The sequence below is a fragment of the Erinaceus europaeus genome, chromosome 3 (genome assembly GCF_950295315.1).
Source record: "Erinaceus europaeus chromosome 3, mEriEur2.1, whole genome shotgun sequence".
Classification (NCBI taxonomy): domain Eukaryota; kingdom Metazoa; phylum Chordata; class Mammalia; order Eulipotyphla; family Erinaceidae; genus Erinaceus; species Erinaceus europaeus.
Window position 1 is genome coordinate 21,177,333 of NC_080164.1, and position 26,984 is coordinate 21,204,316.

Here is a 26,984-nt window from a genome sequence, read left to right on the forward strand (position 1 = left end):
GCCTCTGGCCAGGCCTGCGCTCTGTGTTGAGCCCTCCCAGGAGGCCACAGACTCTAATCCCAGTGTGGCACCTTCCAGAGCAGAATGGAGTACTGATGTCTCTCTCTCTTTCCATTCAGAATCAAAATTAAAATCAAAATGCTTAAATCTTCTAAAGTTGTATTTGACCTGGGAGATGGTACAGTGACAGACTTGAAAGCATGAAGTTCCAAGTTGATTCCAGCACAGCATGTGCCACTGTGATTCCATATCATCCATCTGTCTGTCTATCTATCTATCTATCTATCTGTCTATCATCTATCTATATCTCAGTCATAACAACAACAAAGGCAAAAGACAGGGCCATCAGCCCCCAGGCAGGGGGATGCCTGGGAAGGACCCCACATCAGCCTTGCCTAGAGAGCTGGGCATTTCCTGAGCTCTGAATCTTGAGCCTTGAGCTCTGAGCCCTGAGTCTTGAACCCTGAATATGTGCCCTCCTCCCCCATGGTGTGGCAGAGAATGAGAACATGGCGGGAGGGGGAGTGTGGATACCAACATGGACGGATGTGATTGTGTGCACCCCTGATTGGGATAGAGGAAGAGCTGAGCTCTGGGGAGGCCAGCCCACACCTTATGCAACCTGGTGCATAAGGACCGGCCATCCATCACCTGCTGAAGGTGTGCTTGTTTCATGGGTTCAAGTCCTCAGTCCCCACCTGCAGGGATGGGGGAGTATGGAGCTTCCCAAAAGGTGAAGCAGCCTGCAGATGTCTCTCTGTCCCTTTACCTCTCTACCTTCCTCTTCCATCTCAATTTATGTCTCTATGCAATAAACAAATAAGTGAAAATTTTTAAAAAGATTAGTGTATTTATGTATGAGAGCAAAGGAGTCTAAGTGACACTGACATGTGCTGGAGATCAATCTTGGGACCTCATGGTTAAAATTCCTACACTCTGCCACTGTGCTGCCTCCTTGCAGCTCAAGATTCATGTCTGTATTTTATGAGACACACACAAGGGGGTGGGGAGGCCAACCAGTGTATCATTCAGTCACATTCGGTGTTGGGATCAAACCTGGATATTTGTGTATTCAAGCTCTCTGTGTGTGCAGCTCTTTGCCCACTGAGCCACCACCCTGGACACTGGAGGCGGATTTGAACCCAGACCCTGATTTCTGGCTAGCTGTCTTGGCAACCCCTCCCCAGCCCCTAAGGCTGTGTCAGGACACTGCCCTCCTCTTCCTTTGATTCATATGGGGAGGCTGCAGCCTAGGGATGGGCTGGGAGACCCTGCACCATGAACACAGAACAGTGAACACCTTATGATGCTGGGAATAAAATGACGTGCAAATATCAATCTGAAGGGACACATGCACCCCTATGTTCACAGCTGCATTACTCACAATAGACAAAGAGTGGGAGCAGCTTAGATGCTCATCAGCAAATGAATAGAGAGCTTATGGGCTATACATTGCATGGAATACTAGTCTGCAGTCAAAAGAAGCTGATACTGTGTGCTTTGGGACAAAATGGATAGAACTGGAGGTGATTATGCTTAGTAGAATAAGTGAAGAGATGAAAGACAACTACGAGATGGTTTCACTCAGAACCCCATGAACGTGAAACAAAATCAAACAAACAAACAAAAACACAGAAACAAGCAAACAAACAAGCAAAAAGTTTCTGAGACTCTGAGCACTTTGAATGTTCTCATTCTCTGCCACACCATGGGGGAGGAGGGCACATATTCAGGGTTCAAGACTCAGGGCTCAGAGCTCAAGGCTCAAGATTCAGAGCTCAGGAAATGCCCAGCTCTCTAGGCAAGGCTGATGTGGGGTCCTTCCCAGGCATCCCCCTGCCTGGGGGCTGATGGCCCTGTCTTTTGCCTTTGTTGTTGTTATGACTGAAATATAGATAGATGATAGACAGATAGATAGATAGATAGATAGACAGACAGACAGATGGATGATATGGAATCACAGTGGCACATGCTGTGCTGGGATCAACTTGGAACTTCATGCTTTCAAGTCTGTCACTGTACCATCTCCCAGGTCAAATACAACTTTAGAAGATTTAAGCATTTTGATTTTAATTTTGATTCTGAATGGAAAGAGAGAGAGACATCAGTACTCCATTCTGCTCTGGAAGGTGCCACACTGGGATTAGAGTCTGTGGCCTCCTGGGAGGGCTCAACACAGAGCTGTTATCTTTGGGAGGGAGGTGGGAGGGTGGGGACCCAGAATTGTGGTGGTGGATGTGGTGTGGAATGCCATGCCCTGTAAACATACAGTCTTTCAGCCTACTGTTAATCATAAATAAAAATACATACATGAACAATAAAATATAGCAAGTGGGAAGGTAAACAGGCATCTGTTTGCCAGGCCTGCTCGGAAGGAAGGCTAGCACGAAGAAGGGTAGAAGCTTTCCGAGCAGTCTAACAGGGCTGCAGGTGTCTCTCTGTCCTTCTCTCTCTCTCTGTCATTACGTCCCCCCCTCAATTTATCTCTCTTCTATTAAGTAAAATAAATGACGTCAAAAAAAAAAGGCAGAAGGGCAAACCTTGGAAACAATGCTGGAAAGTGGCTTTCACGGGGTACAGAGTGAGAAGACTGTGTCCCCTCCTTGTCTGAGGACAATGACTTACGAAGCCAGCTGGAGCAAGGGGTTCTTGGTTTTGGTTTCTGACGGCTCTTCCATCACCTCCCGTTTTATAACAACACTACACACCCGCCCCCGCCCATCCCACACACACTGCAGGAGCCGGGGCCCTGAGGGTCTCTGGGAGGGCTGGGCTGATGAGGGCTTGGTCTACTGAGGGAGGCTATGGGTGCCCAGCTTGGCTGTGGGTGCCCACTAGGCCTAAGGAAAGGCTTTGGGGAGCTGAAGGTACACCCAGAGAGAGTTGTTTTGTAGCTCTGGTCGCTGCTTCTGCCTGTTTCCAGGGCTCTTAGGAGAGCTTCCCACTATTCACATCAGTTCTGTGGAAGCCACCTCCCTGGCATTTGTGTTTTCCAGAGAATTCGAGCTGGGACTTTGACCTGGCTGAACACTGACACTGAATATCACCTTCCAGCTGGACCAGCCCCAGGTCTGCAGGTGGGGGCCCCTCCCCTCCTTTGGGGTGCGGCTGCTTCTCTGTGAGCACTGATCACTGTGGCACTGGGTCACTGAACCCTCTGGGTCGCCACCTGTCTGCCGAGTGCAGTCCGCTCTCATGCGCACATCCCTGGGTGTGGAAGACAGTGTCCTTACCACTGGGCTGCCGTGGGGGCGCTTCCCACTCCCCGTGTGGGAGTGATGCAGGGGCTGAGGAATAGCCCACCGGCAGGGAGGGGTGAGTGGGTGCTGGGGGCCAGTGCACCCTGGTGAGCAAGAACCTAAGCCGTTGGGAGAGGGGTGTGCAGACAGAGATCTTGGAAAGATGCAGGGGTGCTCCCATGGGACTACTGTCCAGATAAAACAATTAAGGGGTGGGAGTAGGGGAGACAGCATAATGGTGATGTAAATAGACTCTCATGCCTGAGGCTCAGAGTTCCCAGGTTCAATCCCCAGCACCATCGTAAGCCAGAGCTGAGCAATGTTCTGATAATAATAATTCTGATGATGATAATGAATAAATAATAAATTAAAGGGGGGAGAGAGGAAGGAAAGGAGGGAGAGAAGGGAAGAATGAAAGAAAGAAGGGAGGGAGGGAGGAAGGAAGGAGGAAAAGAGACAAGAGGACAGAAAGAGGAGCCTCTGTGAGTCAGAAGGGAAAGTGAAGTGCCTGGCTCAGGGGAATCTCCCTCTCTCCCCAGGCTGGGGGTCCTGGAGCCTTTCTTAAATTATTATTATTGTTATTGTTATTGTTATTATTGTTACCAGAGTGCTGTACTGTTTAGCTTTAGCTTCTGATGGTGCAAGGAATTGAAATTGGGTCTCAGGCATGAAAGTCTTTTTAAAAATTAATGTTTTAAGTATTTTATTTATTTTATTTTTGAGAGAGATGCAGAGAGAAAGACACAGAGAGAAACACTAGAGCACTGCACAGCTCTGGTTTATGGTGGTGCAGGGGACTGAACCCGGGACTCTGGAGCCTCAGGCATGAGAGTCTCTTTGCATAACCGTTATTCTATCTACCCCTGCCCAAAATTAATTTTTATATTTATTTATTGCATAGACACAGCCAGATATCCAGAGGAAGGGGGAGAGAGAGAGAGGAATAGAGACAGTGAGACATCTGCAGCCCTGTTTTACCACTTATGAAACTTTCACCTTGCAAGTGGGGGCTGGGGGCTTGGACTCTGGACCTTGCACATTATATATAACATGTGCACTCAACTAGGTGCTCCACCACCCAGCCGCCATGAGAGTCTCTTTGCATAACCATTATACTATCTACTGCTGCATATCTGGAGCCCTTGCTACCTCAGTCTCCCTCCCCTGGGAAGCCCTCCATCCCCACACTCTGCTCATTTGCATAAACACCCCCAACCCCCATTTGTTATTTTTTAATTTTTTATTTATAAAAAGGAAACATTGACAAAACTATAGGATAAGAGGGGTACAGCTTTGCACAATTCCCACCACCAGGCCTCCATATCCCATCCCCTCTCCTGATAGCTTTCCTATTCTTTAACCCTCTGGGAGTATGGACCCAAGATCATTGTGGGTTGCAGAAGGTGGAAGGTCTGGCTTCTGTAATTGCTTCCCCACTGCACATGGGCATTGACTGATTGATCCATACTCCTAGTCTGCCTCTCTCTTTCCCTAGTGGGGAAGGGCTCTGGGGAAGCGGAGCTCCAGGACACATTAGTGGGGTTGTCTGTCCAGGGAAGTCTGGTTGGCATGCTGCTAGCATCTGGAACCTGGTGGCTAAAAAGAGAGTTAACATACAAAGCCAAACAATCATGGGTCTAAAGGCTGGAATAGTGCAGATGAAGTGTTGGGGGGTCCTCCATTTTTGTAAATAGCTAGTAGGCATATTTTAGTTACATTTCAAAGGGCCTGTAGCTATATGGGAAATTCCTCAAGATAGCGGAGTCCATATATAGCAAACTTACAGCCAACGATACTCAATGGACAGAAGATGAAAGTATTCTTCCTCAGATCAGGGACTAGACAGGGCTGTCCACTATCACCATTACTCTTCAACATAGTATTGGAAGTTCTTGCCATAGCAATCAGGCAAGAGAAAGAAATCAAAGGAATACAGATTGGAAGGGAAGAAGTCAAGCTTTCACTATTTGCAGATGATATGATAGTATACATAGAAAAACCTAAAGAATCCAGCAGAAAACTACTGGAAGTTATTAAGCAATATAGCAAGGCATCAGGCTACAAAATCAATGTACAAAAATCAGTGGCATTTCTTTATGCAACCCCCCCCCCCATTTGTAAGCCAGGCCCTGCCTGTAACAACCACCCTGGAAAAGCTCCTCCTGCCACTTCTCCCTGCTCCCACCGCTTCTGTCCTACCCTCTGCCCACTCCCCTCTGCCCCCTTCCTTCCCCATCCATGTGCTGGCTGGCTGTGTGTCAGCCCCAGGAAATTCAGAGCAGCAGCCCCAGATGCCCAATGGGCCCCCAAACCAGGGCTGGGTGCCTGTCATGGGCACCAACAAGAAGGTGTCATCACAGGGAAGCCTCATCTCAGCAGAGGGTCCTACAGACAACTCTGGGGGGGGGTGACTGATGGGGAAAGGGGAGCATGGAGAGGGCCCAGGGAGGGGAGGGCGTGGCGAGAAGGCACAGACCCCAAGGGTCCAGCTGATGAGCTTTCACCCAAGTGACATTCAAGCTTGTAGCACCCAGAGAAAGAAACAGAGCAGTCCCAGCACCCCCAACCACCATCACCTCCAAACCCTTCAAGTCAGTCCACCACAGCAAACCTCCAGCCCTGCTCACATGGCCATGGCCATCCCCTTTGTCTGGGTAAAAAAACAAGTCTGTGTTGATCCAGGTGTCACATCTTTTTCTCTATTTATTTATTGTCTATCTGATAGACAGAGAGAAATTGAGAGGGGAGGTGGAGATAGGGAGAAAGAACAAGAAGACACCTGTAGGCCTACCTCAGCACTCATGAGGCTCCCCCTGCAGCAGCTGGAACCTGGGTTCTTGAGCATGTAAAGTAAAGTATGCACTCAGTCAAGTACTTCACCACCTGGCTTTGCGACCCCAGCACCCATGGCAGCACCTACATGGCACCATGGGCAGCTTCCTGATGGGCAAGGAGTATTATAGCGTCTCTCCTCTCTGTCTGACTCTGTCTCTGATTAAAAAAGAAAAAAGTAAAATAATAAAGATTTCACCATGAACAGTGGGATTGGTAGGATATGGAGTTCCGGAGCCAGCAAAAAAAAAAAAAAAAGGCCCAGTATCCACCTTCTAAAAGTGGCATTTGGACCTAAAACTTAACCCGAGTCTGTTTCCAAAGTGCTGCTGATACAGTCACGGCAGTCAAAATACAGACAGAGGGTAGGATGAGACGCTGCGGGGCTGGAGACACAGCAGTCAGCGGGCAGGAAAGGTGACGCCATGTCTTTAGGGCCAAAGGGAGGAAACTAGAGGTGACAGAGCTCAGTGAGACAAGTAAGAACACGCAAGACAACTAGTGAGTGGTTTCACTCATGAGGATTAGACCAGTAGATCACTAAAAGAAACACATTTGCGGAAACAGTAATAATAAAGTGACTCTTAGAGGCTGGGGAAACAAACCATGGTGGGTATTGGAGTGGGCAGGGAGTTGGGGGAGGGGTATCCCTGTGGTTTGAGGGTGCTGGAACTTTTGGTGAGGGGAGTGGCTGACATACATAGGTGTGGGTGTACCCCCCTCACAGTTCAGTGTTGCAAGCCCATGTTAAATCCATAGAAAAATAAAAAGTGAAAAGATGATGCCAGCGATAGAGCCTACCTCATCAAGCCTCCTAGAAACAAAGGTAGACAAACTGCTTCACCTCAAGTGTGTGTGTTACGTGGGGGCATGTTTCCCTCTCAGGCTGCTTCCTGGGGACCCAAGCAGTGATGGTGCCCCATGGCACCTTCTAGGGTGGCCACATGCAGAGCCGAGGATGGGCGCTAACCAAGGACCAATGCTCTCTGAAATGGGTGGGTGTGGAAGCCTCCATGAGGAGGGGCTGGCAGGAGCCCCCTTCTCTGCCTTCTGATAGGATGGAGGGGGCAGGAGAGCCCCACATACCACGGGACTGAAGGAGCAGGAAGCAGACACCCAGGAGATGGGAATGACACAGGTGAGCAGGCAAGATGCCATGTGAACTTCCTCCTGGATGGTGTTGCCTGAGTTCTGAGGAACTGCAGGGAGGCAGGCAGCTCAGGTCAGCTGGGGTGTGGGCCCTTAGGGAGGGCTAGACCTTTCCTTCTTACTGAAAGGTGACAGACAGGGCCAGGAGGGACTGCAGGGAACAAGGCACCTGCAAACATGCAGAAGGACTTAGGAACTGAGGAAAGACAAGGAAGGGGCTGGGTTTCACTCTCTCAGAAGGGACAGTGAGCGGTGGTTGGGAGAATATAGCAGCCTGTCCTGGATGGAGGGCAGGAGGCTCCTGTGGGGGAGGGGGAGCTGTAGGAGTTAACTGCCTGATGACACCTAAGGGTCTCCTTGATTGGGGGGGAGGCCAGGGCACACAGCAGGTGGAGTACAGGCCTTATAAGCCTTCTGTCTTGGGCCTGTGCTCTAGTCTCTCTCTCCGCTATCTTGTGATGTGTGCGCTTAGCCAGGAGCGCCACTGCCCAGCCCCACTCTCTCCTCTATCTTGTTTTTAATTAATTAATTAATTAATTAATTTGCTTTCCTTTTTTTGCCCTTGTTGTTTAACATTGTTGTGGCTATTAATATCATTGTTGTTGGATAGGACAGAGAGAAATGGAGAGAGGAGGGGAAGACAGAGAGGAGGAGAGAAAGACAGACACCTGCAGACCTACTTCACCGCCTGTGAAGCGACTCCCCTGCAGGTGGGGAGCCGGGGGCTCGAACCGGGATCCTTACGCAGGTCCTGGCGATTTGCGCCACGTGCACTTAACCCGCTGCGCCACCGCCCGACTCCCCTCTCCTCTATCTTGTATGCATTACATGATAACAGATCAAACTGTGGAGGTTGGTATCATCCCAAAGGATTGCAGTGAGGAAGTTCAAAATGCTGATACCAGGGTATGAGGTGGCACACCCAGTAGAGCACACGTAACCCTGCTTGAGAACCTGGGTTCAAGCCCCTGACACCACCTGTAGGGGAGAAACTTCATGAGTGAAGGAGCAGTGCTGCGGGTGTCTCTCCTTCTCCCTGTCCCTCTCTATACCCTCTCTCCCCTTTCCATCTCTCACTCTCTATATAAACAGAAAGGAAAACAGGGCCACCAGGAACAGTGGAGTCATGCAGGTACTGAACCCCCATGATAATCCTGGTGGAAAAAAAAATCTCATCCCAAGTTCAGGGGGATGCAGAGGCAGCTTACAGAGAACAGACTCAGCCACACCCAGAAGTGTCAGTGATGAGGACAGAAAGACAGGAGAGGGTAGGAGGCCAGGAGACAGCTCACCCAGCAGAGTGTAGACCTCACTGCGAGACTTACGGGTTCGAGCCCCAGCACCACATGGGAGCACCAGGGCAGCTCCAGGGAGGGTTGGTGGTACTTCCTTCATTAGAAGACTTGGCTTGGGTGGTGCTTACAAGCCCATCCACATCTCCTTTCGTCCCTGTTGGGGCCACACGTAGACCCCAGGGGAGGGACTGACCACATTAGACCATGAAGCACGGGAAGCCCTGTTGCAGGATAGTCAGGTGACGCATTTCACGTTTGCTTATCATGCTAAACTTTTATTATGCAAAATGGGTGGATCGATTGCAGGAGATGAAAAGAAAGAAAGAAAGAAAGGAAGGAAGGAAGGAAGAAAGAAAGAAAGAAAGAAAGAAAGAAAGAAAGAAAGAAAGAAAGGAAACTATTAGAGATAATTTAGCAGCTAGGTTTGCCACAGCCACCACAAGGAGGCAGCTAGGGGGAGCTTGCTGGCAGGATTCCCACGTCCTCTTCCATCTTCTGCTGCTGTGGAAGCTTGAAGGGAACCTCTGAGTGGATGAGGGTGGGGTGTTGGGAGGGGAGTAGGGCTGCACTGTATGGGAGGCCCACTTCCACATCAGCAAGTGCCAGAAAGAGTGAGCCCTGCCGCTTTCTCCAAACTAAGATGCATGAGATCTGTGGGGGGGGGGTAACTACAAATGCAGGTTCCTTCAAGCCTCTGGTCCCCACCTGAAGGCGGAAGCTTCACAAGTGGTGAAGCAGTGATGCAGGTTTCTCTCTCCCTCCCCTCTCCTCTCAGTTTGCCACAATTCAATAAATTAAATTAAAAAAAAGAAAAAACGTGTGTGTGTGTGTGTGTCTGTGTGTGTGTGTGTGTGTGTGTGTGTGTGTGTCTGTGTGTGTCTGTGTGTGTGTGTGTGTGTGTGTGTGTGTGTGTGTGTGTGTGTGTGTGTGTGTGTGTGTGTGAAGGTTCCCGGGGTCAGAGAGATGACAAAAAGCCATTTATGTAACAGACTTTCATGCCTGAGGCTGAGGTCCCAGATATCACCAGAAGCCAGAGCTAAGCGGTACTGTTATACATAAAAAAATAGATAGATAAATGAATGAATGAATAAATAAATAAATATCCCCAGGGCTGGGCTGGGGGAGACCTTCATTCAGTGAGCCTCCAAGCTGAAGCCTGTGGCTGCCTGGCTGCTTCCCACTGCTTAGAGAGGTCCATCCTACTCCACAGTCCTGGGGACCCCAGTACCCTGAAGAAGGGTTCTGAAGTGGTATGTCAGGCCCTTGGCCACCAGGGGGCAGAGTGGATTTGCAGGTTGGTTTCAAGAATGATGGTCCTCTGTCATTCCTACCCACATTCCTCTGTCCCTTGATGCTCATCCCACCTAACTGGGCAATGGCTGATGCCTGGTGACCAGAGAGGTGGCTCAGTGGGCAGCACATAGATTTCATGCCCAGAATTGCCCATGTCCAGGCTCCGGCCTCTCCCCAGGCCTGTCCCTTCCTGCCTTCCAGGGCCCTTTGTCTTCTGGATTCTGTCACTAGAGCAGGGAAGGGGAGAAATAGAGAATGAGACCTGCAACTCTACTTCACCACGTGTGAAGCTCTCCCTACCCTCAGAAGGTGAGGACTGTAGGCTTGGACCTGGGTCCTTACACTTGGTCACATGTCCTCTAGAACAGATGTGCCACCACTGGCTTCCTGATATTGACTTTTTAAACTGAGTTCACTAGGGTTGAGGAGACAGTATAATAGTTATGCAAACAGACTCTAAAGACTGAAGCTCTGAAGCCCTAGGTTCAGTTCCCCACACCACCATAAGCCAGAGCTGAGCAGTGTTCTGGTAAAACAATAATAAATAAATAAACTTAGTTCACTATTCCTTTCTTGTAAACTTTTTGGTAGAGTTGGCATTACTTCTTTAAATGTTTGGCAGAATGCACCAGTGAATAATCTAGTCCCAGGCTTCTCTTTGGTTTTTAATTTTGAATCCCCATATTCCTTATTGGACCATTTAGATTTTGTTTATTTATTTATTTTACTGGATAGAGACAAAGAGAAATTGAGAGGGGGGGCAGGAGACAGAGAGGGAAAGAGACAGAGAGATACCTACAGCCCTGCCTCACTACTTGTGAAGCTTTCCCCCTGCAGGTGGGAACTGGGGTCTCGAACCCAGGTCCTCACGCATTGTAATGTGAGTGCTTAACCAGGTGTCCTACCGCCTGACCCCTGGACTATTTAGATTGTTTCTTTATTATTCAGCCTTGGTAGGTAGCATGTTTCTAGGAAGTTACCCATTTTCTAGATTATCTAATTTGCTAGCATGTAATTATCTATCATGATCTCTTCTGTGCTCTTCTGACTACAGTATTTTTCTGAGAAACTACTTTTAACTCCAGGAGATGAGGTATTTCTCTCCCTGCTATTGAGACCTAGTGCTAGAAATTCATCTGTTACCTTCATTGTCTGACCCTCTGCGTTGGTTCTTGTGCATTAGATATGACAGGTCACTTCTCCAGCCCCTACAGAAAGATGCCAGGATGAAAGAGGAGGAGGAGGAGGAGAAGGAGGAGGAGGGAAGGAGAAAAAGGAGGAGGAGAGGAAGAAGAGGAGAAGGAAAAAGAAGAGGAAGGCCATAGCCACGACTGTGTCTCCAACATGTCAGTGCCCAAGCCCCTCCACTGCTCTTAGCCAAGAAAGAGGAACTCTTCCCAGGAAAAACATGCCCACTGGAATCCAGCTCTCAGGCTGCAATGCATGGAGATGAACCCCTTCCAGTTGATCAGGTATATAACCATGGGGCCGGTCCTCCTGAACTCCCAAAAAAACTTCTTGATTAGTCGCTACTGTTGTGTGGGGCTGGTGAGGGGAAGGAGCCTCACTGGATGCCAGAGTGAGGCTGCATGTGAACCCATGTCTGGATGACAGCCATGAAAGCTGGGAACACATGTGGTGGCAGGAATTGAACCAAGGCCTTGTGTGTGGTGAGGCTGGAGCTCTACCCACTGAGCCACACCCAGGCCCTGTGGTGTCGTGGTTTCCTATTTGTACTGTGTATGTGTCTCTTGGAGGTAAGTGTTCTGTGTTAGCTATTGTTTGGGAGTGTCTCTGGGTAGAGGAGGTCCAGGAACTCTGATGAGTCTGTGCGGACAAGACCCTTTATTCCAGCTACTTCCAGACCTGCTGGAGACAGATGAACAGACAGACAGCCTATTGCAGGCTTCTAGACTTCCAGGCACAGACCCAGTGATGCTGTGGACTCTTTGTATGAAGAGAGCAAGGAGAGGAAGAGAGAGCTGAGGAACTGGGGGTCCCAGACTGGGTGTCCATCTTGATGGACAGGAGGATGTTGAAGTCCTTTATCCTCTGGATGGTGACCGAGGTTGAGGGTCCTGGATAAATAGGATGAGGTTCTTCTGGCCACCACCAGACACAACTTTAGGGACAACTGCTAAAAGAAATAACTCAAAACTATCAGTCATTACTTGGTGGTGGGGCAGAGGACCTGCTGCTGAAGATATTCTGCAAATAGGACTCTTCTTTCATGAGAAGCAAGTGTGTCAGGTAGCTTCAGCCCTACCTGATATTTCCCTCTTTTCTAGAATGTTCTCTCCTTCTCTTCCCCACTGAACCATGTCTCTCTTCTGAAATCACCACCTACATGTTTCACCTCCCTCTGAAAGTTTTCCTTCACAGGGCGCATTTGACACAGCTCACCAAAACACTTTAGTAAGCATTTTTAATATTTATTTTAATGAAAGAGAATGAGAGTATGCATATATGTATTGTGTATGCTCTTGAGAGAATATATACAAACATATATATATGCACAAACATATATATGGAGAGAGAGGAAGGGATAAAGGTCAGAGTACTGTTCAGCTCTGACTAAAGGTTGTACTGGGGGTTGAACCTGTGCCTTCTGAGCCTTAGGCTTGCAAGTCCTGTGCTCTAACAGGCTGAGATATCTCCCAGTGCCCAGGTAAAGTTTAAATATCTATACAGGTGCAGAGAAACAGTGAGAAATAGGAGAGGTTTGGGAATACATTTTACTAAGAATGTCGCACCTCCACACCTGTGTCCTGGCAGGAAGTCCTCTTTGAGACAGTCTCCATCTCCAACACCAGTGCTGACCCCAGGCTCCCGGAGGCATAGCAGAAGCAGGTCTCTGGCATTTGGCAAGTGGTTGGCTACAAGCTGACCAGTGTTGAATCCTCTCTTCTGCACATTATTCTCCCTAGGAGCCAATTAGATTGAAAATATGACATACAACAAGGCTTCTGTGCAGTGGAAGGGCACTGCCCTTGTAAGAACAAGCAGGTTCCAAGTTCAGTCCCTGGCACCACGAGTGTCAGAGCAACAACCTCATTCATTTTCTCACATTAATAAATTAATTAACAAGTGTTTTAAAAGCACATCTCATAAAAAAATGGAGGGCTGCGAGCTGTCTGTCCACTGTATCCTTACACAGTGAGTGGAGGGCTGCGAGCTGTCTGTCCACTGTATCCTTACACAGTGAGTGGAGGGCTGCGAGCTGTCTGTCCACTGTATCCTTACACAGTGAGTGGAGGGCTGCGAGCTGTCTGTCCACTGTATCCTTACACAGTGAGTGGAGGGCTGCGAGCTGTCTGTCCACTGTATCCTTACACAGTGAGTGGAGGGCTGCGAGCTGTCTGTCCACTGTATCCTTACACAGTGAGTGGAGGGCTGCGAGCTGTCTGTCCATGTATCCTTACACAGTGAGTGGATTTCAGACTGTGTTCCAATTCAGTCCAGCAAATCTTGGTCATCAACTAAAAGAAAATAAAATAGATAAAATATCAATAAAATAATAAAGTAGCGCCAGGAGATAGTTCACCTGGAAGCTCATATGCCATACCATGAGATAGGCCCAGCACCACATGGCCACACCATGCTTGGAACTGGGGAAGTTCCATGGATGGAGGAGCTGTGCTGTGGTTTCTCTCCTCTCTCTAAATAAAAAAAAAAAGTGGTCCAGAGAGATCATTTCGGTGGTGGCACATACGCATGAGATCTTGAGTTTAGTCCCTGGTGTCACATAAATTATTATTATTATTACTGCTTCCAGGGTTATTGCTAAGGCTCAGTGCTGGTACTACAAATCCACTGGCCATTTTTCTGTTTTATTGAATAGGACAGTGAGAAATTGAGAGAGGAAGGAAAGATAGAGAAAGAGAAAGATAGATACCTTTAGACCTGCTTTACTGCTTCTGAAGCATCCTCCTCCCACCTGCAGGTGGGGAGCCAGGAACTCAAATCCAGATCCTTGCGTGGGTCCTTGGGTTTAGTGCTATGTACTTAGCTGGTGTCCCACCGCCCAGCTGCCACACAGATTCTTTTTAGCAAGAGTATCCTTGCATAAGGTTCCTTTGGGTGAGCCACACTCTCAGCCCATGAACCAGCTGGAAGGATCTCTATTTCATCATGTGAATCAGTGAGGTCAAACCTGGGTGAGATCAAACCCAGGTCAGGCTGGGTCAGCCCGGTCACCTGGAGTGGGCACATTATCCCCAGGATGAGTGACTCATAGAGAGATACCACCCACCCCAAGTGTCTCTCAGGAATGGAGCTCCAACAGAGCTCTTTGCATTGTGAGGAAGATTTTGTAATTTCTACAGTGAGCATCTTAAGAATGGGGCTTTTTTTTTTCTTTTTCAACGTTGATGGACTTTTTGTTTTTGGAAAAATAAAACTGGTTGGGAACATGGTTCACTTACAATGAGGAGGAGAGAGGTCCTGGTGACTGCTCTAGAAAGAAAGAGAGAGAGAGAAGAAATGAAATGAATAGCATCAAAAAGACTTAAGGATAGAAGTAACCAAGGAGGTAAAAGATTTGCACACTCAAAAGTGTTAGTACCATGAAAGAAATCAAAGAAGCCACAAACACATAGGAAGGTGCCCTGTGCTCATGGAACGAAAGAATTAATGCTGGAAAAAAGAAAAAAAAACAGGAGTTGGGCGGTAGCGCAGCGGATTAAGTGCACGTGGTGCAAAACGCAAGGACCGGCGTAAGGATCCCAGTTCAAGTCCCCGGCTCCCCGCCTGCAGGGGAGTCCCGGTGAAGCAGGTCTGCAGGTGTTTATCTTTCTCTCCCCCTCTCTGACTTCTCCCCCCTCTACATTTCTCTCTGTCCTATCCAACAACGATGACATCAAAGGCAACAAAAGGGAATAAATAAATTTAAAACAAAAAACCTTACTATATACAAGGTCATCTATAGGCTCAACATCATTTAGCACCATTGAGTTAATAGCACATGAAGTAAAAACATAATTATCTAGAGAGTATTAGCTGAATAATCCTGCTGGAAAAAATCAATAAAAGTAGGCCTGTAAATGTAAAGTCATAGGGGCTAGGCGGTGGCGCACCTGGTTAAGCACAAGGATCCAGGTTCAAGCCCTTGGTCCCCACCTGCAGGGGGAAAGCTTTACTAGTGGTAAAGGCTGCATGTGTCTCTCTGTCTCCCTCTGTCTTCCTTTCCCCTCTCAATTTCTTTCTGTCTCTATCCAATAATAAGTAACTTAAAAAAAAAAAAGCTACAGTAAATAAATAAATAAATATAAGGTTATAGGAAAAAAGTAGACAGAAACTCCTCAAGATATAAGCAGTGGTTATTTATGAATGGTGGTATGATGAGTAACTTTTATTTCCTTCTGCAGTCCTGTCTGTATTTTCCAAAGTGTTCATAAGATATGTACATTATCCTTAAAACTAGTTTTATATGCATTTCAAAAATATTTTTGCTGCTATGAAAGCCAAGGTGGCAGTTCCTCAAAAAAGATCAGATACTTGGCAATTGGGTTAACTTTGAAAGTTAACTTGTTAGGATTTGCTGTATCATACAAGACCTCACCATAATTTATGTCCTTTGATGTTATTTATATATAGCTGTATCTAATAAAGTAACACCATCAGTTGCTTCTGTTCTCCCTGGTCTAAGCTTTTTGGAGACAATATTTCAAAGAACAAGTCATTATTAGAAATGTATTAACAAGCTGAGCCCACCGTTAAAATTCAATCTGATTCAATTTGAAGTCTTAAGTGTTTAAATTGAAGGAACATATACTCAGCCTATGGTCTATGCATCAAAAAGTTTGAGACATTCAATCCATTTTTCCCCTCTCATATTAATTCAATAATTATTTTTGAGACTGTAAGTTAATAGGAGTGTATATTAACACCATTCCCACCACCAAAGATCTGTGTCCCTCCCCCAGTGAAGCTGAACATCTACCCTCATCCTCCACCCAGAGATTTTTACTTTGGTGCCATACTCCAAATTCAGTCAAATCCTACTTTTTTTTTAATATTTATTTATTCCCTTTTGTTGCCCTTGTTTTATTATAGTTATTATTGTTGTTGGTATTTGATGTCGTCGTTATTGGGTAGGACAGAGAGAAATGGAGAGAGGAGGGGAAGACAGAGAGGGGGAGAGAAAGATAAACACCTGCAGACATGCTTCATCGATTGCAAAGTGACCCCCTGCAGGTGGGGAGCCAGGGGCTCGAACTGGGATCCTTACGCCAGTCCTTGCGTTTTGTGCCATGTGCGCTTAACACCCTCCGCTACAGCCCAACTCCCCAAATCTTGCTTTGAGTTTCCCTTTCTGTTCTTCTTTCTCAACTTCTGTTTATGAGTAGGATCATCCCACACTCATCTTTGTCTTTTTGACTTAGCTCACTTAACATAATTCCTTCTAGCTCTATCCAAGATGAATTAGAGAAGGTGGGTTCATTTTTCCTCATAGCTGCATAGTATTCCATTGCATAAATATACCACAGCTTTCTCAGCCACTCATCTGTTGTTGGGCACCTGGTTTGCTTCCAGGTTTTAGCAATTATTAATTATACTGCTATAAACATAGCTCTACACATATCTTCTTGGTTGGATGTTCTGGAGTCTCAAGGAGAGAAATTACTGGGTCATATGGGAGGTCTATTTCTAGCCTTGTGAGGGTTCTCCAGACTGCTCTCCACAGAGGCTGAATCAATTTACATTCCCACCAACAGTGTAGGAGGGTTCCTTTGTCCCCACAACCTCTCCAGCATTTGTTGCTGCTATCATTTTTGATGTATGGCATTCTCATAGAGGTGAGGTGGTATCGGGCTGAGCTTCACTGAAGGGAGACAGACGACCAGGGACTCATGGTTGAGCTGTAGGCAGTATCTCTTTATTCATGCAGAACGCAGCGCAATCTATGCCGAGCTAAACTAAAACTAAAACTAACTAAAGTAAAACTCACAATGCTGTCTTTATATATACTTGCCAAGTAGGGTGGGAACAGGATGTGATGTAGAGAGGGTGGAGAGAAAAGTGACTGGTGAAAATCAGGGTGTGACAAGGAGAGGGGGCAGAGCAAAAAGACATCATGAACCAGTGGGGATTGAACCAATGCCCTGCAGTGGTTATGTAAATAGAATACAGTGGTTATGTGAATAGAATGCAGTGTTAAGCAGGGGGGATTAAACCAAATGAAACAGAAGGGGTTTTTAGAAGCAGAATTAGAAGCATACCAACAAGGTGGTAACTCAATGTTGTCTTTATCTGCATAATTTAGTTATAGTAATAACTATATATTGCCTTCTTAAACCCTAAGACAGCAGGAAACATCCCCTTTCTCTATAAAGCCCATACATCTCCTAGTCGTGAAACCTCTCAGACGGTGCTCACCTTCCAGCATGTTTCTCTCAATTCATATCAAATGATATTGCATCTGTTGATCCCAACCTAATCAATGGAACCAGTACCTACCACCTCAGCATGTTTCACTTCAGACTGTGTCCAGAGACGTCAGGCATGGAATGTCAATTCTTCAGGTTCATTACCCTGGTGAGACCTTTCGTGGCTCATAGGACTCCTTAACTTCATTTCAAGTGGTGCACTTTCTTAACAAAACCTCAAAACCTAGATATAGACCAGGGTCCATGAGATAGGGTATATGTACATGTATCCATAAGCTAGGGGAAATATATATACCGTAAAGCAAAAGTGCACAATAATTTGCATTAAGTCAATAAATGAAGCAAGAAAGTAGAAATAACTAAAAAGACACCTTAAAATATGTAATGAAACCGTTTCTACTTAGACCTAGACACCCTCCTCACCTACTTCCTATTACACATCCCCCAATCACTCCAAAGCTAACCTTGTCAGACAAAGTAAGGAGTACAAAAGCTGACTAAGGACAGGAGACTGTCATACTTTAATGATGACTCTTCAGTCACTACCAGGCCACCCTATCACCTGGGACTCTAGTCAGGGAACCCTGGGCTTCCCATAAGACATGATGGGCCTAGACCTCTAACAGATCCCTCTTGCCACTGTCACTGGTCATCTCCATTAGGAACAACATAATGGATCCCTTTGTGGGCCCCTATAGGACATTGCCCTCAATGTGGATCAGTAATGGTAGAGAATGTTCCATTCTCTGAAGGGAGGTTGGAAGATGAGGTCCCGAAATTAGTGCGTCCCAAAATTAGTGTCGCTTGGAATGTTCCTAGCCTTGACCACAGAATGTGAGCTCAGACCTACAGGGATGCAGAGGTTACATAGGCTCCTGTGCTGAATATGGGCCCCAGATCAAAGTGGTGGGGTTTACAGTTAACAATACTTATATACATTCCCCGTATTTGGGAGCTACTCTCTTCCCTGATCCAGTTTCTAGTCCTTTTTCCAACTATGACACCATATCCCCAGACAATAACCTGGGTCTACCTGCATAGTAGCTGTCAGGCTCAGGCAGAAACTAGTAAAGTCTTAGGGAGCTACTCTCTTCCCTGATGCAGCTCTCAGGTTCTTTTTCCAGCCATGACATCATCTCCCTGGACAATAACTTGGATCCACCTGCATATCAGATTTCAGGCTTGGGGAAAAAAAAAAAAAACTAATATAGTCACAGGCCCTTTGGAATAGAACTAAAATAGGCCTACTAGCTATCTACAAAACAGAGACCACCCCCCCCCACACACACACACACACACACACACTCTTCATCAGCGCTATTCTAGCCTTTAGGTTCATGATTAGTCAATAACTTGTTTGGCTTTAGATGTTAACACTCTTTTCAGCCACCAGGTTCCAGATGCTACCATGATGCCAACCAGACTTCCCTGCACAGACAACCCCACCAATGTGTCCTGGAGCTCTGATTCCCTAGAACCTCACCTCACTAGGGAAAGAGAGAGGCACGCTGGGAATATGGATGGACCTGTCAACACCCATGCTTAGCAGGGAAGCAAATACAGAAGCCAGACCTTCCACCTTCTGTACCTCATGGTGACCCTGGGTCCATACTCCCAGAGGGATAAAGAATAGGAAAACTATCAGGAGAGGGAATGAAGTGCAGAGTTCCGGGGGTGGGAATTGTGTGGAGTTGTACCCCTCTTATCCTATAGTTTTGTCAATGTTTCCTTTTTATAAATTAAAAAAAGTAAAAAAAAATAGTAAAGTCATGGGCCCTCTGAAATATACCTAAACCAGACCTACTAGCTTTTCCCAAAATGAATATCTGCAATATTCCTGCCTTTAGGTTCATGAGTAGTCAACAAGTTGTTCTGCTTTGTATCTTAGCACTTTTTTAGCCACCAGGTTCCTGATGATACCATGATGCCAACTGGACTTACTTGACAGAGGACCCCATCATGTGTCTTGGAGTCTTGCTTCCTCAGATTCCTGCCCACTAGGGAAAGAGAGAGGCAGGCTGGGAATATGGATTGACCTGTCAATGCCCATGTTCAGTGGAGAAGCAATTACAGAAGACAGACCTTCTACCTTCTGCCCTCCAAAATGATCCTTGGTCCATACTCCCAGAGGGTTAAAGAATAGGAAAGCTATCAAGGGAGGGGATGGGATATGGAGCTCTGGGGGTGGTCACTGTGTGGAAACGTATCCCTCTTATCCTATAATCTTGTAAATACTTCCATTTTATAAATAAAAAATGAAAGATTAAATATATAATTTCTGTATGCTCTAGAAGGCCACTCTGGGTCTATATCCCCAAATAACTGAAAGCAGTGATTCAAATAAATGCTTATGCTCCCATGAACATGCCAGCATTGCTCACAATACTCAAAAAAACAAAAAAAAAGAGGATGAAGGTAGGGCCATGGATCTTGCTCAATGGCAGCACATATAACTTGCATGCAAGAGGTTCCGGCTTGATCTTTAGATGAGAGATGAGGGATGCTCCGGTGGAAAAAAAAAACAAAAAGTAAGCTACCCAGTATCTCTCAATGTCTCCATCACTGAGTAAAAGAGAATCAGAATATACCATATACACACAATGGGATATTATTCATCACTGTATAATGAAGACAACCGAGACACACAGCAGAAGGTGAATGAACTTTGAGCACAGCCTGCAAAGCTTTGCAAGAATAGACACGTCTAGAGAGAGGTGGCAGTGATAGCTGTACAACTACATAATGTATTAATGTCACTCACTGTCTATTTAAAAATATTTAAAAATAGCTGAAGCAGGGCATTTCATGCCATGGCATTTTACTACAACTGAAAATTTATTTTCACTTGAATGGAATTAAAATCCATATAACACCAGGGCCCCAGATAAAGCAATAAAGTTGGGGATAAAAAAATGGAAGAGAACAGACTTAATCATGAGGGGCTTTTGACAGCTCAGCTGAGTTCCTTAATCCTTTAAATGCATCAGAGCAGCATTTGCAGAAAATGTAGTCGAGCCATCCTGTGTCACATTCAGGGTGGACTGAGCAGGAGTGGCAGCATCAGGGAAGGTGGTCAAACATTCTCAACAACCACTCCGTCCTCCATGCTGCTGCCTTTCGGGCTGAGAAGATCAAGATTAAAAGACAGGAGTTGACCAAGGTTGGTTGCAAAGCTAGCAGGTGCCAGACCCCATCTGGAGCTCAGATATCTCTGACTCCTCATCCCTGAGCTTTTCCCTCTTCCTCATGCCATGCTGCCACTAGCCCCACGGTGCACGTGTGCAGGAATGGAGGGATTAGAGAGTGGAAGAGAAGAGGGTGGAGGTAAAGGGGAAGAGTGTAGAACACAGGAGGAAGGAGAAGAGCCAGGAGGCCAGAGGGGGAGATTCAATACCACAAAGAAGAAGAAACTTTTAAATGAGGCCCCGAGTCTGCACTGAACTTGTGACAATTACGGTTTGTCAGCATGGCAACTGATTCATAATTATTTTATGGGAGTTTAGCAACTCTCTGTAACTGGCTCAGAGCTGTTGCAGAGCGTTAATCCTGAATGTTTATTACCCGCCATTCAATAAATAGCTTAATAAATCTAAAGAAGTCCAATTTATGGGGACGGTTATGGCATGCTATTCAAATTCCAAGCAATTACAATAAAACAAAACAAAAAAAAAGCAGCTATTGAGGGTAATGCAGTTTTTTTAAAAAAAAGTAGTACTAAAGGATTCTGGAACTTGACCTCCCTTCCAGCTGCTGTCTCGACCCAAGTCAGGGACTGTCAAGCCAGAGTCAGGGGCTGTCTCAAGATGGCTGTCTTTGGGAGGGGGGTGCAGTTAGCTGAGACACAGGTTTGTTCAGGAATTTGGGCTCTTGGTGACAGTGACATTTTGAAGCAACTTGGTTCCCAGTTCAGGTCTCTCAGCTCACTGGTGTGGTAGAAGATACTCCAGACCCAGCCAGCTAAGGTAGACAAAGCTAACCTAGGGGCGATACGTTTCTTCTTAAAGCTTCTCTGGTTACTGCTAGGAACCCAAGCTTCCAACACAGCTGCACAGAGGAGGATAGAATAAAAAGGAAACACACACACACACACACACACACACACGCTCTTCATGGCATTACTTACCCCTTGCCCCATGATTTCCCATCACTCCCTGGCACTTTGCCTTCAGCTACCTCCCACTAGGGCATCAGCCTTCTGAAGTTGACACAGAGAAGGACAAGAGAGGGCCAGGGAGATAGCTCAGAGTGATGTAAGATCCCAAGGAATGAGATGTCCAGAAAGTAGAGAACTTAGGCAGAGGACACACCTGGAAGGTGATTCCAGCAAAGAAGGACATGAACAGGGAGTCGGGCGGCAGCACAGCAGGTTAAGCGCAGATGGCGCAAAGCACAAGGACTGGCATAAGGATCCTGGTTCGAGCCCCCGGCTCCCCACCTGCAGGGAGGTCACTTCACAGGCGGTGAAGCAGGTCTGCAGGTGTCTGTCTTTCTCTCCCCCCTCTGTCTTCTCCTCCTCTCTCCATTTCTCTCTGTCCTATCCAACAACAATGACATCAACAATAACAATAATAACTACAACAACAATGAAAAGCAATAAGGGCAATAAAGGGGGAAATAAATAAATAAATAAATATTTTTTAAAAACTTTAGATTAAGAAGGACATGAACTAGTTGAATGCTACCATAAGAACTAAGCTGGCTCATTCACTGATCGCCTCAAGTACACCAGGCACTGCCTTGGGGGCATAGAGTCTGAAGGCCCATCCTTGTCTCCACACTGAGCTCGGCTGAGCTTGAGGGAAGGTAAATGTCTCCTCTCTGCCTGAAAAATCGGGCAAACTCCCTGCCAGGTGCCGTGAAGCCAAAGATTAAAAGGAGTTTGCCAGGTGGAAAGAGAAGGAAATTCATTCCAGAGAGTAGGAATGGCAGGGTAATAAAAAGAAGACAAGCAAGAGAGTGCAGTGGGTGGGGGTGGGGGTTGCTGAGCAATTTGTTGCTGTCATGTGCTGGGGAGGCCAGAGAGGCAGAGAAGATGAGGTTCTGGATGACTCCCGGCACTTTTTATCAGGATAAACAGGAGGAATTCACTTCAGGCTAAGAAGCTGGTCTGCACCAGTAGGTGGAGATAAAAGATAAAGCCAAGGATGACTCAGGGTGTTGAAGGCTTTGGATTTTAACTTTTCTCTTGATTGATGGTTTTTCCTGATGGGTTTATTTCATTGTTCTAGTTTAAGATGATCACTAGGTTCCCTTTGGGTTTTTTTTTTTTTTAACTATCTTTCTTTAATAATTAAATACTGCTTTTATAGTGTCTTGTGTTATTTTCATATGAAGTATCATATTTTCATTGGTGTGTAGGCAGTAAGTAATTTCTGTATTAATTTCCTCTTTGAAAGGAGTGGAGTGGAAAATGAAAGGGCAAATAAATCCCAAATCTGATTCTCAGAGAAAGCCAGTGGAACTGATATAACCCTTGCAAACATAATGCAGCACAGAGAGAAGAGAGCAAAAATCAGACAAGATTAAAAAAGACAAAGGAGGACTGGCAAGATAGCTGGCCTAAGGGTCTGCTTTGCCACGCACGTGACCCATATTGGAGCCCTGGAGGAAACTTGGATGCTGTTCCCTCTCCCTCTCCCTCTCCCTCTCCCTCTCCCTCTCCTTCTCTCTCTCTCTCAAAAAGCAATGAAACATCACTGCTGAAAAAGAAAAAAAAAAGTGCAATCAACTGGGAGTGCCACCACCAGGCCCCTGTAGCAGTGATCTTAAGGGGACATTGTGATGACTTATAAGTTCACTCTACACATGGTTCAGTGTGAGAGAACCTAACAGAGGAAGCCATTAGGCCACCAGATAGTGGCACACCTGGCTGAGCACACACATTGCCATGCACAGGGCCCAGCTTGGAGCCCCAATCCCTAGCTGCAGGGGGAGCATTCATGAGTGGTGAAGCAGACATACAGATCTCTCTCTCTCTCTCTCTCTCTCTCTCACCCCCTTGCCTTCTCTTTGTCTCGATCCAATAAGTAAAGAAAGAAAACACTTAAGCAACAAACAAAAATAACCCATTAGATCACTACATATCATTACGTCAGTATACATACATCACTGTATCAGTAAATCAAGTATATGTGTGTGCAAAAAGATATGTACATTTCTACATAGCACATAGAGTCTAGATAGTATACATATTACATACATCTCTGTGGAAGTGTATTACAAATAACTATGCATGCAGCTGTGTGTACACACACACACACACACATATAAAAAGTAAGGAGACTACAATCTGAGGTTGAGGAAGAGGAAGAGTGACAGTAAGCCAAGCAGGGCTTCTGTAGGATGACAAGTCTGTCACAGAGGCACAAACTCATACAAAAAACCCCATGAAGTGGGTGCTTTGAAAGGTGAGTTTCATGACATGTGAATTATGTATCAATGAACTAAAGACATCACTCTCCAGGAAGGATGCCTAGTACCTTGCTATGCACACAACCCAGGTTGGACATGGAACCCTGGAACCACATGGGAGTGCCCTATCCCCAGGGGAAGCTCCAAGGTGTCTCGTGTGGCCTTGGAGAAGTAAGACCGAGCATACACAAGGCCATAGCTTTCCTCCTCAAAAAAAAAAAAAACTAAAAAAAAAAAAAAAAGAAAGAAAGAAAGAAAAGAAAAGAAAAGAAAAGAAAAAAGAAATTAATGTATGTGTGTTTGGCATAAACAATACAACAAGACAATGACTATATAATTGGTCCACAAAGGTGTCTTTAATTCAGATAAAGGATTATTTCTGGGGCTGGCTGGTGGCGCACTGAGTTGAGCACACATGTTACAATGCTCAAAGACACAGGTTCAAGCCCCCAGTCCCCACCTACAGTGGGGAAAGCTTTGCAAGTGGTGAAGCAGGGTTGCAGGTGTCTATCTCTGTCTACATCACCCCCTTTCCTCTTGATTTCTGGTGGCCTCTATCCAATAAATAAATAAAGATAATAAAAATTAAAAAAGGATTATTTCTGGTACTGTGCAAAGAAATTGTAAATTATTTTCAAAAGTCATAATAAACAGATCAAGTTCTATCAAATTACAGCTTACAGAAAAGCTTACATGCAACTGGCACTAAGTATGTTCAGCCCCTGCACAGCCAGCCCACACCCTCATCCCAGGCGCCCCTGAGCAGCCTCCATATCCCTCCTGTGCTGGGAAATTGTGCCAATGCAGTCACATCTGCCATGTTGTCCCCTCAGGCTACTGCTAGTTCCCGCGAGAGTTGGGACATTCTCGGAGTGCCTGTTCAGCCATGTTGTGCCCTCAGGACATTGTCTATATCCCCACGATATCTGGAGTGCTCTGGTTACTCCTCCCCCCTCCCATTCTCACGAGAGTTATCATCCTATCCTGGAGTGCTATGGTTACTCCTCCCCCTTCTCATTCTCGCGAAAGCTACTCCTATAAAAACCCTTCATTTTCCGCACCTCGCTCTCTTGCCGGCGCTCCACTCTGGTGTTCAGACGCAGGAAAGGTTACTGTGTGAGGCGGCCATTTTCTCTACCTCCATGTGGCCCAACCTGCTTCTCTAACACCCAACTCTGAGGTGCCAGCGCAAATAAAGATTTGTGTTTCCTCTTCGCTCCGGACCCTCTCTCTCTCTTCTCTGCAGCCCGCGCACAACAACATCTGGCTCTACAACACTCCTGCCCCCCAGAAACGTGAACCAGGAAGTGCACACACCATGGCTGTGGTTGACAAGATATCTGAGATGACACGTCACAGCCTCCTCCTGCACTTCTCCTGGGTCTCATGGCGAATGAGGACATCCACCTGTCACCTCCCTCTACACACAGGGTGGGGGAAGGCCAGCATCTCAGAGTCCCATCCAGGAAACTCTTCAAAAGTCATGTGCTCTCACTCCCCACTCTGCTCCCAGGTTCAGCAAAAAAAAAGTAAGCTCTCTATTTCTTTATTTTGGATAAAGACAGAGAGCAGTTGAGAGGTTAGGGGGAGGTAGATGCGGGGGGAGAGAACTACAGCACTGCTTCACTGCTCACGAAGCTCTGTCCCTGCATGTGGGAGCCGGGGGCTTAAACCTGGGTTCTTAAGCACTATAATGTGCTCAACCAGGTGTACCACTACTCAGTCCCAAGTAAGTAAGCTGTTTTTATTTATTTTTTTTTAATATTTTATTTTTATTTATTTATTCCCTTTTGTTGCCCTTGTTGTTTTATTGTTGTAGTTATTATTGTTGTTGCCATCGTTGTTGGATAGGACAGAGAGAAATGGAGAGAGGAGGGGAAGACAGAGAGGAGGAGAGAAAGACAGACACCTGCAGACCTGCTTCACCGCCTGTGAAGCGACTCCCCTGCAGGTGGGGAGCCGGGGTTCGAACCGGGATCCTTATGCCGATCCTTGTGCTTTGCGCCACCTGCGCTTAACCCGCTGCGCTACAGCCCGACTCCCTGTAAGCTGTTTTTATTAAGAGAGAGAGGAAAAACAAAGGAGGAAGAAGGGGAGGGGAGGGGAGGGGAGGGGGAGAGAGAGGAAGCCCTAAAAAGCATCACAGCATCTCCATTTTACAGGTCAGGAAACTGAGAGACATGGAGATGGAGCTGATCCTAGGATCTGCTCTTTCTGCTGTGCTCCTTGCTTTTGGGGGAACTCACCAGGGTGCTGCAGAGGAGACTCTGTCCTTGGGGGAAGGGTGCTCCCAGGAGTGGGCACCCAGTAGGCCACCATGGTCTGAAGCTTGCGCACACATCACCCAGCATGCAGTGTGTGCAGCTGCCGAGGAAGACAGGTCAGCTGACCGGCACTGCTCTCTGGGGTTCTGGACAGGGGATCAGGCCCAACACCGTCCTGCCAGGGCTTTGCCCTACCTGAGGGGCTGCAGGCAGCAGGCGCTGAGAGCCTGCTTGTAGTGAAGGAATCTCTCTCTTTAAAACAATTATTTACTTATTTTAAAGAGAGAGAGAAGAGAGAGAGAGAGAGAGACAGAGCACTGCTCAGCTCTGGCTAATGGTGGTACTGGGGACTGAACCTGGGACCTCAGAGCCTCAGGCATGGGAATGGTTTGCATAACCATTAGGCTGCCTCACAACCTTAAGCCTACACTATTTAATATTTACATCAATGACCTCCCAGAAACTTCTTCAAGGAAGTTCATCTACGCCGATGACATCTGCTGTGCAACTCAGACATCAAAGTTCGACATCCTCGAGGAAACACTCACGAAAGACATGTCTCTGATATCTGATTACTGTAAAAAATGGCAACTAATCCCTAGCACTGCAAAAACGGTATCATCTGTTTTCCATCTACACCATGCCTCGGCCTCGCGTGAGCTTAATGTGCAGCTTGGCGATACGAGAATCCGGCATGAAGCCCAGCCAGTCTATCTTGGCGTTACTCTCGATCGCACTCTGTCATTTCACGAACATCTCATAAAAACTGCAGCAAAGGTGGGCGCGAGGAATAACATCATTGCAAGACTGGCCAGCTCCTCATGGGGTGCGAGCGCTTCCACACTACGATCATCATCTCTGGCATTATGCTATTCCACTGTAGAATACTGTGCCCCAGTATGGTTCCGTAGCCCCCATGTCCACTTGGTCGATTCCAAATTATATTCCTCCATGAGGATAATTTCTGGAACCATCCGTTCCACCCCGGTCCCATGGCTGCCAGTTCTTAGCAACATCGCCCCGCCAGATATTCGTCGGGATGCGGCATCATCTAAGTTCATTTCCCACGTCTACGCTCAACCGGACCTGCCAATATACGCGGATATCTTCGCC

General features: G+C 46.6%; 1 protein-coding gene across 1 annotated transcript in view; it reads right to left on the minus strand.

Annotated features, from left to right (window-relative positions):
* Nucleotides 1-13,827, minus strand: part of CAPN13 (calpain 13) — a 79,134-nt gene extending 65,307 nt beyond the window's left edge. The window contains exons 1-2 of the mRNA XM_060186819.1: nt 13,704-13,827; nt 12,562-12,731 (exon numbers count right to left, since the gene is read on the minus strand). The gene's annotated coding sequence lies outside the window, so the exon portion shown is untranslated. The remainder of the gene's footprint in view (nt 1-12,561; nt 12,732-13,703) is intronic.
* Nucleotides 13,828-26,984: the final 13,157 nt, after the last annotated feature.